Consider the following 23,281-nt stretch of genomic DNA (forward strand, 5'->3'; position numbering starts at 1 on the left):
ATGGAACATTTGCAATTTTTTTAATATAAATATAAAAAAAGGTCTGACATGCGTGAGATTTGATGATGAAACTATAACCTTCAGTTTGCAACCGTGTTGTGTTTAACTTTAAGTGCTACACAATTAGTTGAGAAAACAAGTAGTATTTTAAAAACAATATACTAAATGAATGGATCAAGCTTATGATGGTTTGCAAAATCAGATGAAAGCTTTCAATACAATCGGGATAATACATACCGGTAATCATTATTTATAAAATCTTGTTTGTCTCGTTACTTGTTAAAAACTGTAACTATACTGCTATACTACTTTCAAATGTTGTGAAATGCAAGTACAAACTTTGTGACATTAAATGCTAGGGTGTTTGCATTGTAATCTGCATTAGAAGTGTATTTTATTTATGTGCCATTCATATCAACTACGTTTTTAATCTGAAAAAAATGCAGTTGATATGAATAACACTTTCATTGAACATACAGACTTTTGCACACATAACTTTGATATATATATATATATATATATATATATATATATATATATATATATATATGGTAGCAGAAATGAGGTATGCAGACAGTACAATAAGACAAATAGAGTAAAGAAGAAGGTTGTACTAAATTAAAATTGTCTGTAACTGCATCAATGTATGGAATATTAAAGTTGCTGGGCTTTTAAAAAATGAACGTATGTGGTATAGTTTAAAGTAAACTACATAACCCACAATCACAAGCGCAATCGTCCAATGAATCTTGGGTAGTAAGCCCAGGTTTAAATTGACCGGTGGAACTTATGAAAGGGGGTCGTAGGAATGGCTGTAATTCTGCCAGTGTAGCGCAGAACCTGCGAGTCTGTGCCGTGTTGGAGCTGAGCTAAGGAGAGCTGTATGCTATAACACTGAATGAACTGCAAGGAAAAACACTGTACCTTGGAGTATAAAGAATTGAACAAAGAAGTAAAGTTCAATTTACCAAGAAGAAACGCTGTAAGTCTTCATTTATTACTAATGCAGTTTGTATCAAACAAACCTTGAATGAAACACAAGTCGTATCTGTTTTAAAGCCAGCAACTGGATTATATAACACAAGCTTGTATGAAGTACTGTTGTTTATTGAAATGCCGCTGTCAGAAGAATGAAGTGCTGTTGTTTATTGAAACGCCATTGTAAGGTGAATGGACACTGATTAAAGGTTTTTAGAAGGGGAGATTGCATTATGTGCGGGACTGCCTTTTAATTACCCCGCGTGTTTTGTCACGATAAAAGACGCTGAGTTCAAAGTAAGAACATAAGAAAATAAGAAAGTTTACAAACGAGAGGAGGTCATTCATCCCATCTTGCTTGTTTGGTTGTTAGTAGCTTATTGATCCCAGAATCTCATCAAGCAGCTTCTTGAAGGATCCCAGGGTGTCAGCTTCAACAACATTAATGGGGAGTTGGTTCCAGACCCTCACAATTCTCTGTGTAAAAAAGTGCCTCCTATTTTCTGTTCTGAATGCCCCTTTATCTAATCTCCATTTGTGACCCCTGGTCCTTGTTTCTTTTTTCAGGTCAAAAAAGTCCCCTGGGTTGACATTGTCTATACCTTTTAAGATTTTGAATGTTTGAATCAGATCGCCGCGTAGTCTTCTTTGTTCAAGACTGAATAGATTCAATTCTTTTAGCCTGTCTGCATATGACATGCCTTTTAAACCCAGGATAATTCTGGTTGCTCTTCTTTGCACTCTTTCTAGAGCAGCAATATCCTTTTTGTAACGAGGTGACCAGAACTGAACACAATATTCTAGGTGAGGTCTTACTAATGCATTGTAGAGTTTTAACATTACTTCCCTTGATTTAAATTCAACACTTCTCACAATATATCCGAGCATCTTGTTGGCCTTTTTTATAGCTTCCCCACATTGTCTAAATGAAGACATTTCTGAGTCAACATAAACTCCTAGGTCTTTTTCATAGTTCCCTTCTTCAATTTCAGTATCTCCCATGTGATATTTATAATGCACATTTTTATTGCCTGCCTGCAATACTTTACACTTTTCTCTATTAAATGTCATTTGCTATGTGTCTGCCCAGTTCTGAATGCTGTCTAGATCATTTTGAATGACCTTTGCTGCTGCAACAGTGTTTGCCACTCCTCCTATTTTTGTGTTGTCTGGGCTGGCAATGGAACGTGAAACAAGCAATATGATTGGTCGAGCAAGGTTCCAGCCATCCATATATTGGACGGTGTGGAAGGGTGGTGGGCAATTGACTGACACACACGGGAGACAGAAGGTTTAATTGAAAACACCGCACTGGTGCCCAGTTTTATTATTTTATATATTTTCTTTTAGCCCACAGAGGGCGCTGTTGTCTGTGGCCTAAATACCGGCAACGGTAAACAGGACCACAGAAATATTAATACTGGTAAACAGTCAAATGCTGGCGCACTCACAAATGCTGGTGCTCTGACATAATAAATAGCAGAAGTTAAAGAAAAGGGAAAATAAAACACAGTCATAAAACTACAAAATAAAGGTGCTGATTACGCAGCGCCCCCACTGCCGCTAAGCCGGTCAGCTCGGGTCTCCGTCCTACGCTGTTATGCACCATACACTGGGGTGGCCAAGGTTCTCCTTCCACTCATACACGTTCCCTCGGATACGTAACAATTTATTTTATATATTATTTTCTTTCTCTAGGCTGGCTGTCTTCCTCAGCTGTGCTTGCCTATTTTGGTCGCTCGCTCCAACCACTGGTGTTCCTGCCTGGTCTATGTTTACACTGGCCTTACTCAGCCAGTGTCTCTGTGTATTCCCAATCATGGTCACCCGAATGCATAACCAAGCACAGTACTTGTGGGCCAAGTAATCCCCCAAGGCCCGCCTCTCAGCCACTCAGAGAGAGGTAAAGCCAACACACCGTCTTCCCCACCTCTCTGTGTCATCGCCATGACTGACAGGCGGATCTTACAAGGCTGCTGCCCTCTTCCTGCAGAATCACTTATGCGCCAGACAGTTAGCACAGATCTCCCCTGTTACATATCCTCCCCCTCAGAATGGCACCACCGGTCCATTCGAAAATCCTACACCCCCATGCCTTCCCGAGAGAAAAAAATCTGCTTTATGATGTAGTTTCCCTGCTCGGTGGACTACCCTGAAGGCATAGGGCTGCAGGGCCAAGTACCACTGCGTGATTCTGCCGTTGTTATCCTTCATCCGGTGAAGCCATGCTAAGGAGGCATGATCTGTAACCAGGGTGAAGTGTCGCCCCAGGAGGTAGTACCAGACTGACTTAACTGCCCATTTTATTGAGAGACACTCCTTCTCGATGGTACTATAGTTTTTCTCGTGGGGAAGGAGCTTCCTGCTGATATACAGGACCAGGTGCTCACACCTCCTGAGACAACGCTGCCCCGAGACCTGTCTCTGACGCATCCGTCTGCAGGGTGAACCTCCTTCTAAAATCAGGACTGCATAGCACTGGCTTGCTACACAGCCTTCGCTTCAAAGCGAGAAAGGCTCTCTGGCACGGCTCCGTCTACTGAACCGTATTTGGGGCAGCCTTCCTGGTGAGGTCTGTCAAAGGAGCAGCAAGCGTGGCGAAGCTCGGGATGAACTTCCTATAATAGCCCACTAGTCCCAAGAAAGAGCGCACCTGGGTTTTGGTCGTAGGGACCGGCCAGACAGCCAAGGCTTTCACCTTAGCAATCAGCGGTCTGATCTGGCCACTCCTTACTTGATACCCCAAATACTCCAACTCACTCTTCCCAATGGCACATTTCTTTGGGTTAGCAGTGAGCCCAGCCTCCCGCAAGGATTACAATACCGCCGCCACCTTACATAGATGACTTGGCCAATCCTCACTGTGGATAACCATGTCATCTATGTAAGCAGCGGCGTACTGATGATGGGGCCGCAAAATGCGATCCATCATCCGCTGGAACGTGGCTGGTGCTCCGTGCAATCCAAAGGGCATGGTTCTAAATTGGTACAACCCGAAGGGAGTCGAAAACGCAGTCCTCTCTCTGGGTATCTGCCAATACCCCTTTGTTAAATCCAGTGTCGTCATAAAATGAGCCATTCCAGCAACTCATCTACCTGGGGCATGGAATTAGCGTCAAACTTCAATTTTTCATTAACTCGCCTGAAGTCAATGCAAAATTGAATTGACCCGTCCGACTTATCCACTAAAACAATCGGACTGTTCCAGTCACTTTAGGACTCCTCTATTACACACAGTCTGAGCATCTCGTCAATCTCTGCCTTTACTAACTGCCTTTTGCGCTCAGGTATGCGGTACGGTCTCTGGCGAACATTCCCTCAGATACGTAGCAATTTATTTTATATATTATTTTCTTTCTCTAGGCTGGCTGTCTTCCTCAGCCGTGCTTGCCTATTTTAGTCGCTCACTCCAACCACTGGCGTTCCTGCCTGGTCTATGTTTACACTGGCCTTACTCAGCCAGCGTCTCTGTGTATTCCCAATCACAGCCACCCGAAAGCATAACCAAGCACAGTACATATGGGCTGAGCAATCCCCCAAGGTCCGCCTCTCAGCCACTTAGAGAGAGGAAAAGCCAACACACCGTCTTCCCCACCTCTCTGTGTCATCGCCATGACTGACAGGCGGATCTTACAAGGCTGCTGCCCTCTTCCTGCAGAACCAGGCGTAGTGTGGCGTAGTGGTTAGGGCTCTGGACTCTTGACCGGAGGGTTGTGGGTTCAATCCCTGGTAGGGGACACTGCTGCTGTACCCTTGAGCAAGGTACTTTACCTAAATTGCGCCAGTAAAAACCCAACTGTATAAATGGGTAATTGTATGTAAAAATAATGTGATATCTTGTAACAATTGTAAGTCGCCCTGGATAAGGGCGTCTGCTAAGAAATAAATAATAATAATAATAATAATAATAATAATAATAATAATAATAATAATAATAACCACGCATTCGCCAGACAGTCAACACAGATCTCCCCTGTTACAGATGGATATGGACAGTTGGATCCTTCTCACATATTCTAAATCACTGCGCTACCTCACAGAATTTAAAGTATCGGATGGTAGCCGTCTTGCCGAGATGCTCAGTGACCAATTACCTGCAAAAAATCCCAACGTAGTAAGCAGACACACCAATTTGGATGAAGAACAATTAAATTAACTGGAAGATAGCAAAAAAAAAAAAAAAAACACAAGCCAAGTTAGTATACACAATTGGGGCAACCTTGACCCCCACCACTTTTACAGTGTCTATTTTCTTGGTGCTGGCCCAATTGTTTCTTATAACTTAGCTTGTGTTTTTGAAGAAACAATTACAGCAATATTACCCCCATCGGTTTTACAGTTGTGCCTATTTGGTTTTTGCTGGTCAAGGTTGCCCCAATGGTTTCTTGAAACTTGGCTTGTGTTTTTGATATCTCCACTTTAAACGACTGGGCACTTTTGATAACTTGCCATTTTTTCACATTTCCAATGTGTTTTTGTTTCAGATAAATATAACAATTAGCTTCTCCGTGGCTACAGTACTAGTAGTGTACCTGTCAGTGTTTTTCAGGAATGGAGCAATGTGGGTTCATTTGAAATAAATTGTAGGAACAATTCAATAATTGATAATTATCTTAAATATTTATCTGGGTTGATTAGTTCTCTTACTAACAATATTTAATTAACTTGTTACAAAGATCGAGGATTTACTATGAACACACATTCACGCGCCGACACAAGGAATGTTTAATCAATAGTAGTATTTTATTAATTACACAAATAATAAACAGAAATCAGAAAAGTTAGAAAGTAAATCTCTTAGTCTCTAAGCACAAACACAATTCAAAAAGCTCTCATTACATTCATTCTGGCTAGCAGGCAATTAAAATATGACACCGCCTGTCTCCTCACACACAAACAGCAGCTTCAACAGCAAGTGGTGACGTAGTAGCTTGTTCACACACACACGCCCACATCCAAGTACAGTGTAAATCTGAGATAATGCAGACAATCTTAGAATATATCACATTAAGCTTATTAATGGTATATAGATTAACGCTATGGCAAGTTTGTTTGCTATGGCAAGTTCGTCATACAACAATATGAGGTAGATTACTTATAGTTAGTTCATCAAGTTTCACTAAAAGTTATTTCACACGCAAAGTGTGCAAGCTAAATAATTAACAGTTCAATTCTATGTGAATGTGTTACAATTAATTAATTTGTTCCATGAAAAGAAAATGCAACTGGAATTATCTCAACAGTTCCTTGAAGCTTAGACTTTTGGTCCGCTGTTTTGGAAACTCAATCTGTTGAAGTGTCCAGTACAAAAAGCTCTCCTCTCACAACTAAGCCTTCAATCCCACGTTGGATCAAACTTGGCAACAAAGCTTTCAATTCTCGATAGAATCGAACAGCTGCAACAAAAGTCTTCAGTCCTCGGTATAGAAGGACAAGTGCCTGTCCGCTCTGTCCTCTTCACTGAATATTTTAGCTAGGCAGCTAGCAGGGCACCATTTCTTTTGGATACTGTGGTTTTAGGTGTACAACAGACCCAGACTGGTTTGTCTGATAACAGTCGCTGTAAGTTTTATGGCAGTCTCCAGCCGGGCCTCAGTCTCGTTGCTTGTGGTCGTTGACTCGCTTTAAGCTTGCTTCCTTGTCTTGGGTCCGTTTTCAGGCAGAGTCCCGGAGTTGCAGCTTTGCTTAGCAGAGTGACAGCACCTTGTTTAGCATTCGATGTGGAGTGCAAAATGTTCAGTTTTTCTTGGATATTTATAATCTTTTTCACTCTGCTAAATAGCCAATTTCATTAGATCATTTGTGTATCTTGCCTTTTTTTAAACTCATAGTCCTTTGATGTTTTAATGTCCTTTTCCACTGGGACATCACTAGTTTGTGTCTTCCTTGCATCAAAATGATTGTTGTTGCACGTGTGAATTATCTGTACACAATTCAACTGTCCGCTCAGCCTAATCCAGTTCAGGCACCGGTCCTCTAATCAGTAGGTCACATAGTTCAGTATTCCTGCCAGGAAGCAAGGGGTCCTTTTTCTTAAGACACAGCAGTTCGCTCTTTTTCCTAAGACACAGCAGTTTGCTTGTTTCCTGAGACACAGCAGTTTCATTAATTAGTCCAGTTATATCATTAATACACGTTAATGTATTATTATATTCAAGGACTATGTACCACAAAATACTCAGAGCTGCCAATTTAATTAGTGTTATTACAAAACTACGTTTATCAAAATGACTTCCCAGTCTGTGTTGTACTTGTTGGGTCAGATATGGCAGAATGTGATTGTTTTGGATTTTTAGAACAATGTCACTGAGTGGTTAAGGGAGGCTATGATGGAAACAGAATTAATTGTTATGAGGAAGTGAAAAAAAACAAAACATTCATACAACTTCATAAGGTGATGATGGGCTTTTCAAAAACAATAAAATAAACTCAGAACAATTGCAAATATTAATAAAATGACAAGGGAAAATTTTAGAATAAACTCAGAACAATTGCAAATATTAATAAAATGACAAGGGAAAATTTTAGAATTGGTATTTTTATTTAATGTACAGTTTGTATAAATACTCTGGGGAATAATATTGCAATTAATAGAGGGTGTCAATACTTTTGGACCCCACTGTTTCTGTGTGAAGTTATCTAACAGCAAGGTGTGACTGGAAACTGGAAAGTGTGTTTATTGATGCATTACTCAGAACTAATAAGGGAGCATTAAAATGCATAAGATTAAATGTGACTCGGTCATCCTATAAATAACACTGGGCTTCTTCTCAACATTTCAATTACAGTCCCACTGTCAATAGCTACAGAGTGAGCGTACCCTTTCTGCCAAGAAACAGACAATTAAAACAGCTGCAGGTTGCTCATTAACTTTCACCCAGCAAGAGAATCAGGAAATCATATTCGTTAATTAAAATCTATTCAGAGGAAACTAAATCAGTGAGCAGATTGAACTCAGTTGATTAAGCCACATGTGACTATTAGAATAATACAATGACATTTTCAGAACATAGAAAAGGCAATCATCATTGGCAGCTACTAACCATTATAAATGTGTCTCATAGTAAAAGCACAGCAGTGTAATAAAGCAGTGAAACCATAGTAAAGCATAGGTAAGCAATGCACAGAGCGGCACGGTAAAGCATAGGTAAGCAATGCACAGAGCAGCACGGTAAAGCATAGGTAAGCAATGCACAGAGCGGCACGGTAAAGCATAGGTAAGCAATGCACAGAGCAGCACGGTAAAGCATAGGTAAGCAATGCACAGAGCAGCACGGTAAAGCATAGGTAAGCAATGCACAGAGCGGCACGGTAAAGCATAGGTAAGCAATGCACAGAGCAGCACGGTAAAGCATAGGTAAGCAATGCACAGAGCGGCACGGTAAAGCATAGGTAAGCAATGCACAGAGCAGCACGGTAAAGCATAGGTAAGCAATGCACAGAGCAGCACGGTAAAGCATAGGTAAGCAATGCACAGAGCGGCACAGTAAAGCATAGGTAAGCAATGCACAGAGCGGCACGGTAAAGCATAGGTAAGCATTGTAAAGCGTAGTCAAAAACATTTATAAAGGAGGCCCTGCTAAGCATTCAATCTTGAACCGGATGTGACATGAAGACTTCATTTCAATTACTAACTGATATTGAGTAACCCTTTCTGAGTAAGTAATAAACACACTCATTCAAATGCAGTTGTCCCAATTCAACCTTTTCTGGCGAGGTGAGTTGTAACATTTGCATTTCTTCAAAATTCTGTGTAAATTGAAAATTGACAATATGCCCTTCATAAACGATAATAATGTGATGCTTGCCATGATCTTATTTCTGGAGCATTGTACTTTAAACTTGACCAGGCAACCTGGCTTTAACATCACATAGTGAAAGTGTGATAAAAGCAAATTGGTAAGCCAGTTTCTGTTTGAGCACAGAAGGCTAAACTTGTAAAATGTTGTGAACATTCTCTCAGGAATCATATTCTAGTATAAAACTAAACATAGTGGTTGGACACTGCAGTTTTCAAAACACAATATACATTAACTTTACTAACTTAAACTTGTAATATCCAAGGCTTAAAAAACATCTTCTTACCTTAGTTCTCACAAACGTCCTTATTATCTTGGGGAATTAGAAAGGTCAGGTAAATATAAAATTGTCTCCTTGCACAAAAATAATGATGCCCTTGTTTCAACAACACTCTCGGCGACTTACAGCACCAGCTGGAAACCAACCTAATCTATTCCCATGTAATCTAATATGTGATGCCTGGTTTTACAAGATGTATCAGCATCGATTTAGACATTTAAAGTTGGTATCCCTGTGAAGGGTTTGCGGCGGAGACAGACTGCACTATGATTGCAGTCGGTGGACTTAATTACAAAAAAAAACATCAGGCAATTTCACAACATATGGCCTAGTCTCTGCTTGAGAGAGGCCCAGGACTGAATAGTCTGTCATAGCATGTTTACATCAACCTACTGGTGCCCAAACTACAGATATAAAAGTGATTGGCATGCAGACCCACCGGGGATTAGGGATTTCTTACTAGACCCCAAGCTCACAATATGACATTTTTTTTGCAATGATGATTACAGAAATTGTACAAACAGATAATGCATGTATTTGCGAATGGGACAATTAGGTTCTGCACTTATACATCTGTCCCAGAACCTTTTGGTATGTATATTGGGCCCTTATGGCTTAATAATACTTAGATGTGTTTAAATTGACAATCTTGGTGGTTAAAGCTCAGGGTTGATGCAGGTGTTTAATATTTGTGTTTGATTATAATTCATAAACCAGAGGTAACCATATTGTAAGTGAAAGGAGTGAACTTATTCCCGGGGTCAATGCTACTTATAGACATGCAGCATATGGATATGTATCACTGTCTGGGTAGCAAGTGGGGACTTTTTTGACCTGAAACAAGGACAAGGGGTCACAAATGAAGATTAGATAAACCAACTCCCCAGTAATGTTGTTGAAGCTGACACCCTGGAATCCTTTAAGAAGCTGCTTGATGAAATTCTGGGATCAATAAACTACTAACAAGCAAAAGATGGTCCGAATGGCCTCCTCGTTTGTAAACTTTCTTATGTTCTTATGTTCTTATATCTACGTCTGTATTTCAAGTCCATTTCATTAGTCCTGTGAGAACTAATGCACTGAGAACAAAACAAAGTGGACTCTGATTGATTATAAAACCTGCAGATAGGAGTGCGTTATGAAGATGTGCTGTATTTTACTGGGATATTTTGCATCTAGAGTTACAGTAGTGTGAAAATGTATTGGAACACCTCAAGGATCACTGACTGTACATATGGACATCCTGCTGTAGAACCAATAATAAAGTCAGGTGTCCAAGCTAAATAAAATGCTATACCGGGCTTTACTACACCTCTTTGTGATGCTCTCATGAGTCGAGGAATTATAACTCAAACTGTACGTGTGTAGAAGTCATGCCTTAGTTCTCTCTTCATTTGCACACTCTAGAAGAGGACAGAACCTCTGCTGAGTTGTGTGATGACCTTTCACTGACAGACACTGCTTCCCGTGCACCCTGTGGAGAACTCTGAGGTGATTTAACAAGGATCATCCTTGCCCTTTTGGTAAAAGCTAAAGGAGTTGATGAGTATTAGCAGCGCCTTTATTTATTTATTTGAAACTTGATATTTCTGCATGGCACATACATATGTGGAAGGGCTATATACTGTAAGTAATTATCTGTAAGTAATGGTTGAGTTATTATTTTGTACTGGTACATTAATTTATTCCAATTTAACAGTCTATAAGTGTGCATAATATTCCCATTAATTTCAACAAATAACAATATTTGTTATCTTATTTGTATGTCTATGTATGTGTGTGTCTACATATATTTTGTAAGCACTTCATTTGAAATGCCATTATTTTTTATTTATTAATAAATTTAATGTGTCCAATTATAATTTTTCCCAGATTTTCTCTCAATTTCGAATGCCCAATCGCTTTTCCACTCACCTAACCAATTCCCCACGTGGCTCAGGAGACCTGTAGGTTCAGTGGGCATCCTCCAATCCTACCACCAAGCCAGCTTACTTTTTAGCCCAGGAACTCGAGAGCGGATGTCAGCGAACTATCGACCCATGGAGAACAAAGGCCAGCCCTGCAGGTGTCCGTCTTTGAGCTCACTGGGCGCCTGGCCAGCAGGGTTCGCTGTAGCACGATGAGGAGAAACAGTTCTTGATGGTTTTTCCTCCCCAACCCATGAGAGTTCCAGAGCCAATGTGACGCTCCCTTCGGAGTCCCCAGCAAAGACTGGCCTACTTCGCACAGCCAGGACACAAACCTGCACTGTCTGACTCACCCTACACACCACACACCACACAGCTGTGCTTCTACCAGGTGAGACACTCGGGGACCCCCTTGACATGCAACTTTAATCCCTGAATTTTACAGAAATGTACAGTAGTCAGTCGCATATTCAACTGCGGTGGGACCAGAGTAAAATCGGATAAATGAATAAATGAATGAAACATAAATGAATTATTTAAATCCCATTATACACAGCTGTAACAATTACTATAATCACACAATTATTGTTTTGCGATTCAGCTTTTATTAAGGAGCTCCTCTAAATCCCTTGTTTAGAAAGATACAGGGTATTAATGCTTGTGACAGGGTAGCCGTCTGCCGTGTGGATGCGTGCATTCGCTGCTGAGTGACAGGCAGGAGATCGAGGTTGAAGTTTATACGCCCCGCAGACGAACAGGATTTGTTTACATATCAGCACACTGAACAGCTCATACAACAAAGTGTATGATAACTTTGGTGGGATCTACAGTCACTGAACAAATATTCTCTGTTCAATAATAAACGAACTCTGGCTACTCACCCGGCTGTCGGCGGTTCCGTCTTGCTTACTCACTCTGGTATCCAACCCTGGTTCTGCTTCTCTCTCATTCAATACTCACTCGCTCACTCACTCACTCTCTCTCTCTCTCACACACACACACACTGTGCTGAAGAGCTTGATAATGGCGGGTAAACGGTTAGGGAAGATATGTGATGGGCGGATACACAACGGATTACTGTATTTTCATTTGAAAAGAGGGTGTTGCATGTGAGGTCACATGACCATTTGAAACCAAAAGAAAGTATGATTTAGCAGGGGTTGCCAAAGTGCAGCCCACGGGCCAAATGCGGCCTGTGATGGCACTGTCTGCGGCCCTCGTCAAACATTTCTAAGATGTTTCTATATTTTTTTGGAATGAAAAGACTTGGGCCATTACAAGTTAATTTTCAGCTCAATATCGGTAGGGTGGGCGAACAGAGCATGATCATGTTCATCTATGGGAAGGATTGTGTGTACTGCAGCAGGGGCAGCATGAACAGTATTTCAAATGCGCTATATGCACATATATAAATATCATTGTGTGTGTAGAAACTCCACTAAGAATACGTGGGACACATTTAAAAGGCACGTTTTTACTTTGTCCCTTGCAAGCAGACGAGTGATTGCCAGCAGTGACGATGGTAGGACTGGTCAAATGTCACAGGGCAGCTTAGATAGTAGATAGTAGATTGATTCTGCAAATATGCTAGACCATTTAAATAAATAGATTTGTAATATAAAAAGTAAGTTTCACAGTGCACATATTTAGTTTAAATTGGATTACATTTATAACATTAAAAAATGCTTCATATTAATTATTTATATAGATATTGACATTACCTGCTTTTTCAGTGGCAAATGCATTAATCCAATGTTGTATAATAACATTGTTTACAAATTATTAATGTGTAAAACATTGTTATTATGACTTTTTTTTACCACTAAGAAATACTACAAAAAATATTGCATAACGTGTATAATTATAATTTTGTAACAGACACGTAAATGCCCTTTAAAACGTGTTATAATACGTTAAGTTTCCGTATATTATAAACAAAACCCATGCATTTATTTGCAGTACAGAGTCTGTCTCAGGGCCACACCCTCCTGACAGTCTTGGCAGAGTGACAGATGTGTTTTTAGGGGTAGGCTCTAGTGTAATATATTATATATATTGTAACCCGGCCGGCACTCACGGTCGTTCGTTTGCCACAAAACAAAACCTAACTCAGTTTTGGAGTACTTACTAAACGGGTTATTCCCTGACTAACTTGCAGGACGGCTAAGCTGTTTACCTGGCACCACGGAACATAAACCAAAACCACACAGGTTTAACACAGCATGTACTTCTTTTTATGACTGCTCAGAAGCAGAGCACCTCTCTTCTGCTTCCTTTTACTCAGCAGCCCCGTGCAGACTGACTGCACATCTTAAATACCCCTGCACCTAGTACTAATTGATAATAACTACCAGGTGCGGGTGATAATTAAACAAATAAAACAATTAATTTAAACAAAATGTGCATTTGCACATGTTTTTGGCAGGGAAGATTTTAACCCCCTCCCTGCCGTGTTACAATATATATATATATATATATATATATATATATACAGACGTGCTCAAATTTGTTGGTACCCTTACAGCTCATTGAAATAATGCTTCATTCCTCCTGAAAAGTTATGAAATTAAAAGCTATTTTATCATGTATACTTGCATGCCTTTGGTATGTCATAGAATAAAGCAAAGAAGCTGTGAAAAGAGATGAATTATTGCTTATTCTACAAAGATATTCTAAAATGGCCTGGACACATTTGTTGGTACCCCTTAGAAAAGATAATAAATAATTGGATTATAGTGCTATTTCAAACTAATTAGTTTCTTTAATAAGTATCACACATGTCTCCAATCTTGTAATCAGTCATTCAGCCTATTTAAATGGAGAAAAGTAGTCACTGTGCTGTTTGGTATCATTGTGTGCACCACACTGAACATGGACCAGAGAAAGCAAAGGAGAGAGTAGTCTGAGGAGATCAGAAAGAAAATAACAGACAAGCATGGTAAAGGTAAAGGCTACAAGACCATCTCCAATATTATTAAGAAGTTTAAGGTCCATGGAACTGTAGCCAACCTCCCTGGGCGCGGCCGCAAGAGGAAAATCGACCCCAGAGTGAACAGAAGGATAGTGCGAATGGTAGAAAAAGAACCAAGGATAACTGCCAAAGAGATACAAGCTGAACTCCAAGGTGAAGGTACGTCAGTTTCTGATCGCACCATCCGTCGCTTTTTGAGCGAAAGTGGGCTCCATGGAAGAAGACCCAGGAGGACTCCACTTTTGACAGAAAAACATAAAAAAGCCAGACTGGAATTTGCTAAAATGCATATTGACAAGCCACAATCCTTCTGGGAGAATGTCCTTTGGACAGATGAGTCAAAACTGGAGCTTTTTGGCAAGTCACATCAGCACTATGTTCACAGACGAAAAAATGAAGCTTTCAAAGAAAAGAACAACATACCTACAGTGAAACATGGAGGAGGCTCGGTTATGTTTTGGGGCTGCTTTGCTGCGCCTGGCACAGGGTGCCTTGAATCTGTGCAGGGCACAATGAAATCTCAAGACTATCAAGGCATTCTGGAGCGAAACGTACTGCCCAATGTCAGAAAGCTCTGTCTCAGTCGCAGGTCATGGGTCCTCCAACAGGATAATGACCCAAAACACACAGCTAAAAGCACCCAAGAATGGATAAGAACAAAACATTGGACTATTCTGAAGTGGCCTTCTATGAGTCCTGATCTGAATCCTATCGAACATCTATGGAAAGAGCTGAAACTTGCAGTCTGGAGAAGGCACCCATCAAACCTGAGACAGCTGGAGCAGTTTGCTCAGGAAGAGTGGGCCAAACTATCTGTTAACAGGTGCAGAAGTCTCATTGAAAGCTACAGAAAACGTTTGATTGCAGTGATTGCCTCTAAAGGTTGTGCAACAAAATATTAGGTTAGTGGTCCCATCATTTTTGTCCATGCCATTTTCATTTGTTTTCTTATTTACAAAATTATGTTGAATAAAAAATCAAAAGCAAAGTCTGATTTCTATTAAATATGGAATAAACAATGGTGGATGCCAATTACTTTTGTCAGTTTCAAGTTATTTCAGAGAAAATTGTGCATACTTCGTTTTTTGTGGAGGGGTACCAACAAATTTGAGCACGTCTGTATGTATGTGTGTGTGTGTGTGTGTGTGTGTGTGTGTGTGTGTGTGTGTGTGTGTCTGTCTATATATATATATATATATATATATATATATATATATATATATATATATACAGTGCCTTGCAAAAGTATTCAGACCCCTGACCAGTTCTCTCATATTACTGAATTACAAATGGTACATTGAAATTTTGTTCTGTTTGATATTTTATTTTAAAACACTGAAACTCAAAATCAAGATATTTCATTTTTTTATTTTTCTTAAAAATATTTCCCAACATAAAACCAATGTCACCTTACAATAATTGATTTTGAGTTTCAGTGTTTTAAAATAAAATATCAAACAGAACGGAATTTCAATGTGCCATTTGTATAATTAATTTATAATTAATGTATATTAATGTATAATTAATAACAGTGGAAATAGCTGGGGATGTTTTCATTGTTATTAATAAAAATGATTATTTATTTGCCACAGTAGTGTTATAGGATTATCAAGTGTTAATTAAAAACTGTATTTTGGTTTGGTATAAAAAGGGTTAAAACAGAGTCCTGAGTTGGCAGTAAAGAAACTGTATTTCCCAATAAGACTAGTGCAGTCAGGAATGGGCAGTTTGGAAAAAGCTGACATTTTAAGACGGCGCTGCATTTAGTGTTGGAGAGAGAGAAAGTGAGAATGCAGGACACACGCTGTAACCTGGAACAAAGAAACAAAGTATCAGGACGAAGCAACGTTGGCTTCAACTACGAGCTATTTGGCAAGTACAAGATATAAGCTTTGTGTTTAAATGTGGATGTCACGAGAAATAAAAGTTTTTAAAAGAAGAATTAAATTAACCTTCGTGGTTGTCTTTAAAACGAACCGACAGTAAGGGAAATGCTGATTCTGGACTCTGCTATAATCTACTGAACTACGGCTGTTTTATTTTCTTAATGGACAAAAATATGACCTGTAAATAATAGCGTGTTGTGCAGCACGAAAGAAATGAGCACGCTTTTATTGTTTGATAACATACACTTGGGCAAAGGATGCCGAAAGATACAAGATGGTTTTGGATATATTTTTAGTTACAGTGCCTATAGAAAGTCTACACCCACTTTCAAAATGTTCACCTTTTGTTGCCTTATAGCCTAGAATTAAAATGCATTAAAATAGTTTTTTTTTTCATTTATCTACACATCCTACCCCACAACTTCCAAGTGAAAAAAATATTCTAGAAATGTGTAGAAAATTAATTAAAAATAAAAACTGAAATAACTTGGTTGGATAAGTGTCCACCCCACTTGTAATAGCGATTCTAAATTAGCTCAGGTGTAACCAATCGTCTTCAGAATCACACACCAAATTAAGTGGCCTCCACCTGTGTTAAATTGTAGTGATTCACATGATTTCAGGATAAATTCAGCAGTTCCTGTAGGTTGCTGGGTAGTGCATTTCAAAGCAAAGACTCAACCATGAGCACCAAAGAGCTTTCAAAAGAACTCCGGGACAAAGTTGTTGAAAGGCACAGATCAGGGGATGGGTATAAAAAAATATCAAAGGCCTTGAATATCCCTTGGAGCACGGTCAAGACGATTATTAAGAAGGAGAAGGTGTATGGCACCACCCGTTTGAAGTGTGCAAAAAAAACAAACATTCATGAGATTCTGTAGCCATGTGGTAAAAAGTTTTGTGGTCTGACGAAACTAAAATGGAACTTTTAGGTCTAAATGCAAAGTGTTATGTTTGACGCAAACCCAACACGGCACAAACCCAACGCAGCACATCACCCAAGAATACCATCCCTACTGTGAAGCATGGTGGTGGCAGCATCATGTTATGAGGACGTTTCTCATCGGCAGGGACTGGGGCACTTGTCAGGATAGAAGGGAAATGAATGGAGCAAAGTACAGGGACGTCCTTGAGGAAAACCTGCTGTCCTCTGCAAGAAAGCTGAAACTGGGACGGAAGTTCACCTTTCAGCATGACAACGACCCAAAGCACACAGCCAAAGCTACACTGGAGTGGCTAAGGAACAAAAAGGTAAATGTCCTTGAGTGGCCCAGTCAGAGCCCTGACCTAAATCCAATCGAAAATTTGTGGCATGACTTGAAGATTGCTGTCCATCAACGCTCCCCAAGGAACTTGACAGAGCTTGAACAGTTTTGTAAAGAATGGTCAAATATTGCCAAATCTAGGTGTGCAAAGTTGATACCTATCCCAATAGACTCACAGCTGTAATTGCTGCCAAAGGTGCTTCCACCAAGTATTAACTCATGGGGATGGAGACTTATCCAATTATGATCTTTCAGTTTTGTATTTTTAATATATAATTTATTTCTCAATAAAAACTTTTTCCCCTTAACAGTGTGGAGTATGGTGTGTAGATAAGTGGAAAAAAATACTGATTTAAATGCATAAAACTGAAAAAAGCTCAAGGGGGTGTAGACTTTCTATAGGCACTGTATATTATTACATTTAAAAAGATTTCATTGTTTGGATCATTGGTCCTTGGAAAAAAACAGTTTAATAGAAACAGTGATATATAGAAAACTGCAGCTGAGCCGAAAGGTGGACTTTAAAGAAGGACTGTGTTTTTGGAAACAATTCATTATTTAAACCTATGAGTTGTACATGGAGACACAGAGGAAACCTGGAGTAGCTGAAATAAAAATAAAACATTAAAGAAGGAACTGAAATAACAAAAATGGATTACAAATACACACAAGGACAGCTTTAGTTTTAAAAGTGTCTTTATTATTGGAAGGGACTGTTTTATTGAATGCTGTTTGTTGTATACTGCAACCGGGTCCTGGAGATCAGCGCAAAAGGCAGCTTTGAAATCAACCAGGGAGTCTGGACGGAAAGACAGAAAATCATTGGGATTACAATTATATAATAACACTGGACTTGGGTCCACTTAAGACCTAAGGATAATTACCTCTGCAATGACTGAAGAGGACCACAAGAGGGCGACCGGACAACTACCTCTTGCAACATCCATCGACCACCTGGAGGGATGCCACCGCACCCGAGCTACCGTTCTCCGATATGTCACCAGGTCCGACATTACAATTTTCCCTTTCAAAAACGACGAAAAGCACAGGTCCATAGTCGTTTTTTCTCCAGAAAAAGCTGAGAAAACCATTGAATGGTTAAGTGAGACCAATAGGAGCCGAGAGAAGCCGAAAAAAAAGAGGGCCGATCTGAGCAATACACATTATTATTATTATTATTATTTATTTCTTGGCCGACGCCCTTATCCAGGGCGACTTACAATTGTTACAAAATATCACATTATTTTTTACATACAATTACCCATATATACAGTTGGGTTTTTTACTGGAGCAATCTAGGTAAAGTACCTTGCTCAAGGGTACAGTAGCAGTGTCCCTTACCGGGAATTGAACCCACAACCTTCCGGTCAAGAGTCCAGAGCCCTAACCACTACTCCACACTGCTGCCCATAGCCCCAGCACCACAGATATAACACGGACATAAACAAACAAGATAGCTGCTTCCACATCCAGCGCTCAAAGAATATCTCAGACATTTGCCAAGCTTTTTGAGATGTTACAGTAATAAAATAATGACTTGGATCGCAATATTGAGGAGTTTATTGATAAAAACGAGTGATCAGGAGATGATTTATCAGTATGCACGACTATGACAACGTTTTTGATATATTATAAACATCAATGTTTTAAATAATAAAGATAATAACTTTATTTGAAATGAAATATGGAGTGTCACTTTCTGACGATTGTGCACCTCAATTTAAAGAGTTTGTATAAAACTAGCGATATATATATACTGCTGTGCAAAAGTCTTACACATTTTGCACATTTGGGGGGTGGGGGGTTATACTACCATAGAATCAACCCGCGCCATCTACAGAACGTCATCACGTATACATTTTAAATTAAATATATATATATATATATATATATATATATATATATATATATATATATATATAAAATATATATATATATATATATATATATATATATATATATATATATATATTATATATATACACGGCTTGGAAAAATAACAACCTCTGATTGGTTAAACAGCATCACATGACCGTATGTATATATAGCATATAGGACGGCTTGCATACTAATGAGCCGCTTCACATTGAATAAATCACTACGCATCACTACATTCTAAATTGCATGACAAACTGCCATTTTATTTGTTATTAGTTACAGAACCATTGCCAAAAATGAGTGGCATTTCACCTATTTCCTTTAATATATCTGATGACAGCAGTCCATCTGAAAAAAAATAAAATAAAAATAAGTGCACCAGCAAGAGTAGACACATAACAGTAGATGAGGAACAGCTAAATGAAACAGAAGAAAACAAAGATTGAAAAAAAACACAAACAAACAAAAAAAACTACAGCATGGGTTGGTTAATGTACTTAAAGAAAAAAAATATGGACATTCATTTTATGGAAATAAGTCCAAAAACTCTCAACAACATAAGGGAATTGTATGCCAGTGCAAGAAGTTCAACTGAGGACCAGTACTGAGTAGAAGTTTGAACATCTCTGCTGACAGCCAGTTTAAAACCAGCAATAATATATTCCTATCAGTCAGGAAAACTCTTAGAAAAGCAGATAATGACAAGGCCAGATACCACCCCTCGAACTACCGCCTGGATTTTAAGCATCTGCTGGAGGTACTGTCCTATGACACCACGGTCATATTGGTGCGTAAAGTCTGGTTAGAGCATCAACTTAATCTGGCACGACTTGGATGCAAGGGTGTCTGACAACTAACAAAAACATATTTTGAGATCCAAAAGGATAAAAACGTACTAGAATATGTGTGCCTCGCATCTAACGAGTTCACAAACTCACTTCAAGATCCGGCTTCAGTCTCCATCGCAGCTGCTCTCTTTACTTCCTTAGTGTCATCATCACAGCTTGTGTTCAATCCTCCAGGTTCTAATGAGATGGCACTTCCGATACAGAAATTCATAATAAACTAACGTCTGCAATGTATTTTTAATAAATGAACAATGAATTAAATTAAATTAAATTTGGGACTATATTACACTGCGGATGTATACACAATAAAAAGTTTCTGGTTTTGTCTTAATTTAAAATGTGTTTTAATTAGTTTAATTATTTATCATCCCCCAAATGACAGTTAGTTGTGTTATAAGCGGTATAAACCACTTTGGGCCATGCGGTTTCCGATGATATATACCACTTCTGGAGTGGTTAAAGGCCTTATCACCACCCCAGGCATGGTATATATCATGGGAACAGCACGGCCCGTTGTGGTTTATATTCATAAATAACGGGAAAACACTCTGCATATTCCATGGAAAGACAGACACATCCAAGAAGACTGGAAGTTCATTGATACAGAGGATATAAAAAGAGTTATCATATTCCATGGAAATACGCAAAAAAAGTTTAATGCTGTCCATATATATATATATATATATATATATATATATATATATATATATATATATATATATATGTGCAACTTTATATCCACTAGGCGTTGATGCCCTATCCCACGATTGGCCCAAAGCGCTTTTGTACGCTTTCCTGCCAATACCGCTATTCCTTGCCTTCCTCCAGAAGGTCAGGAGAGACAAGGCGACAGTTCTCCTGGTGGCCCCCAGATGGCCCAGGAGATTCTGGTTTTCAAACCTCTGCCAGCTGCTGCAGGGACAGCCCTGGGGTATCCCGCTACGCATGGATCTCCTCTGCCAGGCACAAGGCACCCTCTGGCACCCAGAACCGGGCAGACTCCAACCTGAACGTCGAAAGTCATATCTGAATGTCCTGTCCCCACTGACTCATATACTTTGAAGGGTGCTCGGCAGTTACTCCCTCCAAGGAGGATTGTTCTCCCCAAATGGAGCCTTGATATTGTACTGGAGGCTGTCACAAAGGCCCTGTTTGAGCCCATACTCTCCATAGAGTTGAAGCATCTGTCTATGAAGACAGCCTTCATCTTGGCTATCACCTCTGTCTGTGAGCTACAGGCGCTGTCGGTACACAGCTCATGCATGCATATTTGGTAAGATGGCAGCAGGGTGTCACTACGTACAAACCCTGCTTTCCTCCCTAAGGTGATTACAGCCTTCCACATGAATCAGTCTGTGGAACTGGAGTTTCCATCCACCTCTGTTTTCTTCAGAGGATGATAGGAAATTGAACTTCCTCTGCCCAGTGCGTGCATTGAGGTGTTACGTGGATAGGATAAGAGCTCTGCGTCATTCTGACCAGCTCTTTGTCTGTCATGGTATACGGACCCTAGGACAGCCCTTCTTGAAGCTGCGACTGTTGCACTGGATTGTGGACACAGTCTCGACTGCGTATGATAGTGTTGTCTTGCCCCCACCTGGGAGGGTAGCCTTGCATTCTACCAGAGGTTTGGCTACATCTTGGGCCCTCTACACAGGGGCCTCGCTGTCCGATATCTGTATTGCAGCTAGCTGGGCTACGCCGCATACTTTCTCTGTGTTCTGCGTCTCAATGTGATAGATCCTTCCTAGCCTTCAGTAGGCACGAGTGTCCTTGAGGTTGCATGCTCGCACCGTTAACCTTGGTTTATGCAGTTATGACACATCCCTTGTACACTGCCGTTCTGTCTCCCTCGTGACTGCTCTGGTATACTTTCCCATAAGTATAAAAGTATACAAAACAAACAAGGAAAAAGAAATAGTCTAGGGGGGTAGACCCCACACTCCCGTGGCATCCTCTGACTCGCTCGGTCCACTGCTGTTTCCTCCCACCGATGCGGGAACCACCACCCCCTGCTGGATCTCTTCACTGCCAATCAGCTGCCGCCTCCAAAGGACCTGAGACAGGAGAGCAGGGCAAAGAAAAGGGGCCATCAAGAACTGACACACAGGTAAGTAAACTACACCTTCCACCCCAAAGTTCTGGTCACTTCCCTTCAATCGGTCTCTAGCCCCGCGTTTCTCTCCTCTCTCGTCACACTCCTTGGATCTCGTCCCGATTCCGTATGCCGCCACCAGACCCGACCTGGAAGCTGAACTCCAGGCCTAAAGGCAAGGTAGGTAAACCACTGGAGGCCTCAAGCACACTCTGACGGGGGTGCAGGGGGCCAACCAGCACAGGTAGGCAATATAGAACGATTAACTTGGAACTTGACGATTAATTGTCCTTTCCCCTCTTCCAGAAATTGAGGAAAACGATTTACCCCCTATCAAGGATCCGTGGGGGACCCAAACGTCCTGGACTACACACTGGGACCCTGAGCAATTGCACCCGTCCCTTGCTCCACCAAGGAAAACAAAAAAAGAAACAAGTGTCCAAAAATAAATTGCTATTTGTTGTAAATCCAAAAAAACGTTTTGGTGAAATCCTTAATTGATAAAATAATTGTTACCCACCAATGATAGTATACAATAGCCAGAAAGAAAAAAAAAAAAAAAAAAGACAAAAAACAAGTAAAAAAAAATACAGCCAACCACCCTATATTGTCCCGACAAAACAAAAAGAAACCCGTTCCTGAATATGGTCCCAGTGCTAGTCCGTCCCCACAACAAAGTTCTTGTTGCCAAATAATCGTTTTCAAGTATTCCAAACAGTAAATCTTCCTCAGTAGATTCTTCCAAGGCTGTGCGCTCTGCCTGTACACACTCCTCCTGGTTCTTCCTGTCTTCCGTGTTCCTCTTCTGCTCTCAAATCAAGCCCCTTATATAGTCTTGCCTGGGCCGCTATTGGCTGTGGCGCTAACCAGGCGGGACATCCAGTTGCTGGGGAGAAAATGCTCTACCCCCAGTCAGCCACAATCACATAAAACCAACTGGGGGTTGAGATAAGCAGATTCCAGTAAAAAAATAAAACAGTACACAAAAACCCATTTAAAATTCGTCACTTGTGACAGTAGCGATTGAGAATCTATATCACCGTGTAACAATTTTTTTTTTTTTGTTCCTGGGTAGTAAGTGTTATTTCCTAATTGCTTGTGCCTCAAAAGTATAGAAAATGGCTATTATTCCCCACAAACTTTGCTTTTGTGACCAGGACAGTGATATTTTGAAATTTACCTATTTTCCAGAACATTGCAGATAGATTCAGTGCTGAGTAAACTTGGAGTAACTTCTAGAACTTGCTAGAACTTTCCAGTAATATAAATAGTAGTATAAATACAGGGGTCTTAAGCCCACCAGTTCAGTTTAGTTCCAGCTGCCTAAGTGGATACATATCTGCATTTTTCTGAGATGGCATCAAGAGGCTGCAA

The sequence above is a fragment of the Acipenser ruthenus genome, chromosome 19 (genome assembly GCF_902713425.1).
Source record: "Acipenser ruthenus chromosome 19, fAciRut3.2 maternal haplotype, whole genome shotgun sequence".
NCBI lineage: Eukaryota > Metazoa > Chordata > Actinopteri > Acipenseriformes > Acipenseridae > Acipenser > Acipenser ruthenus.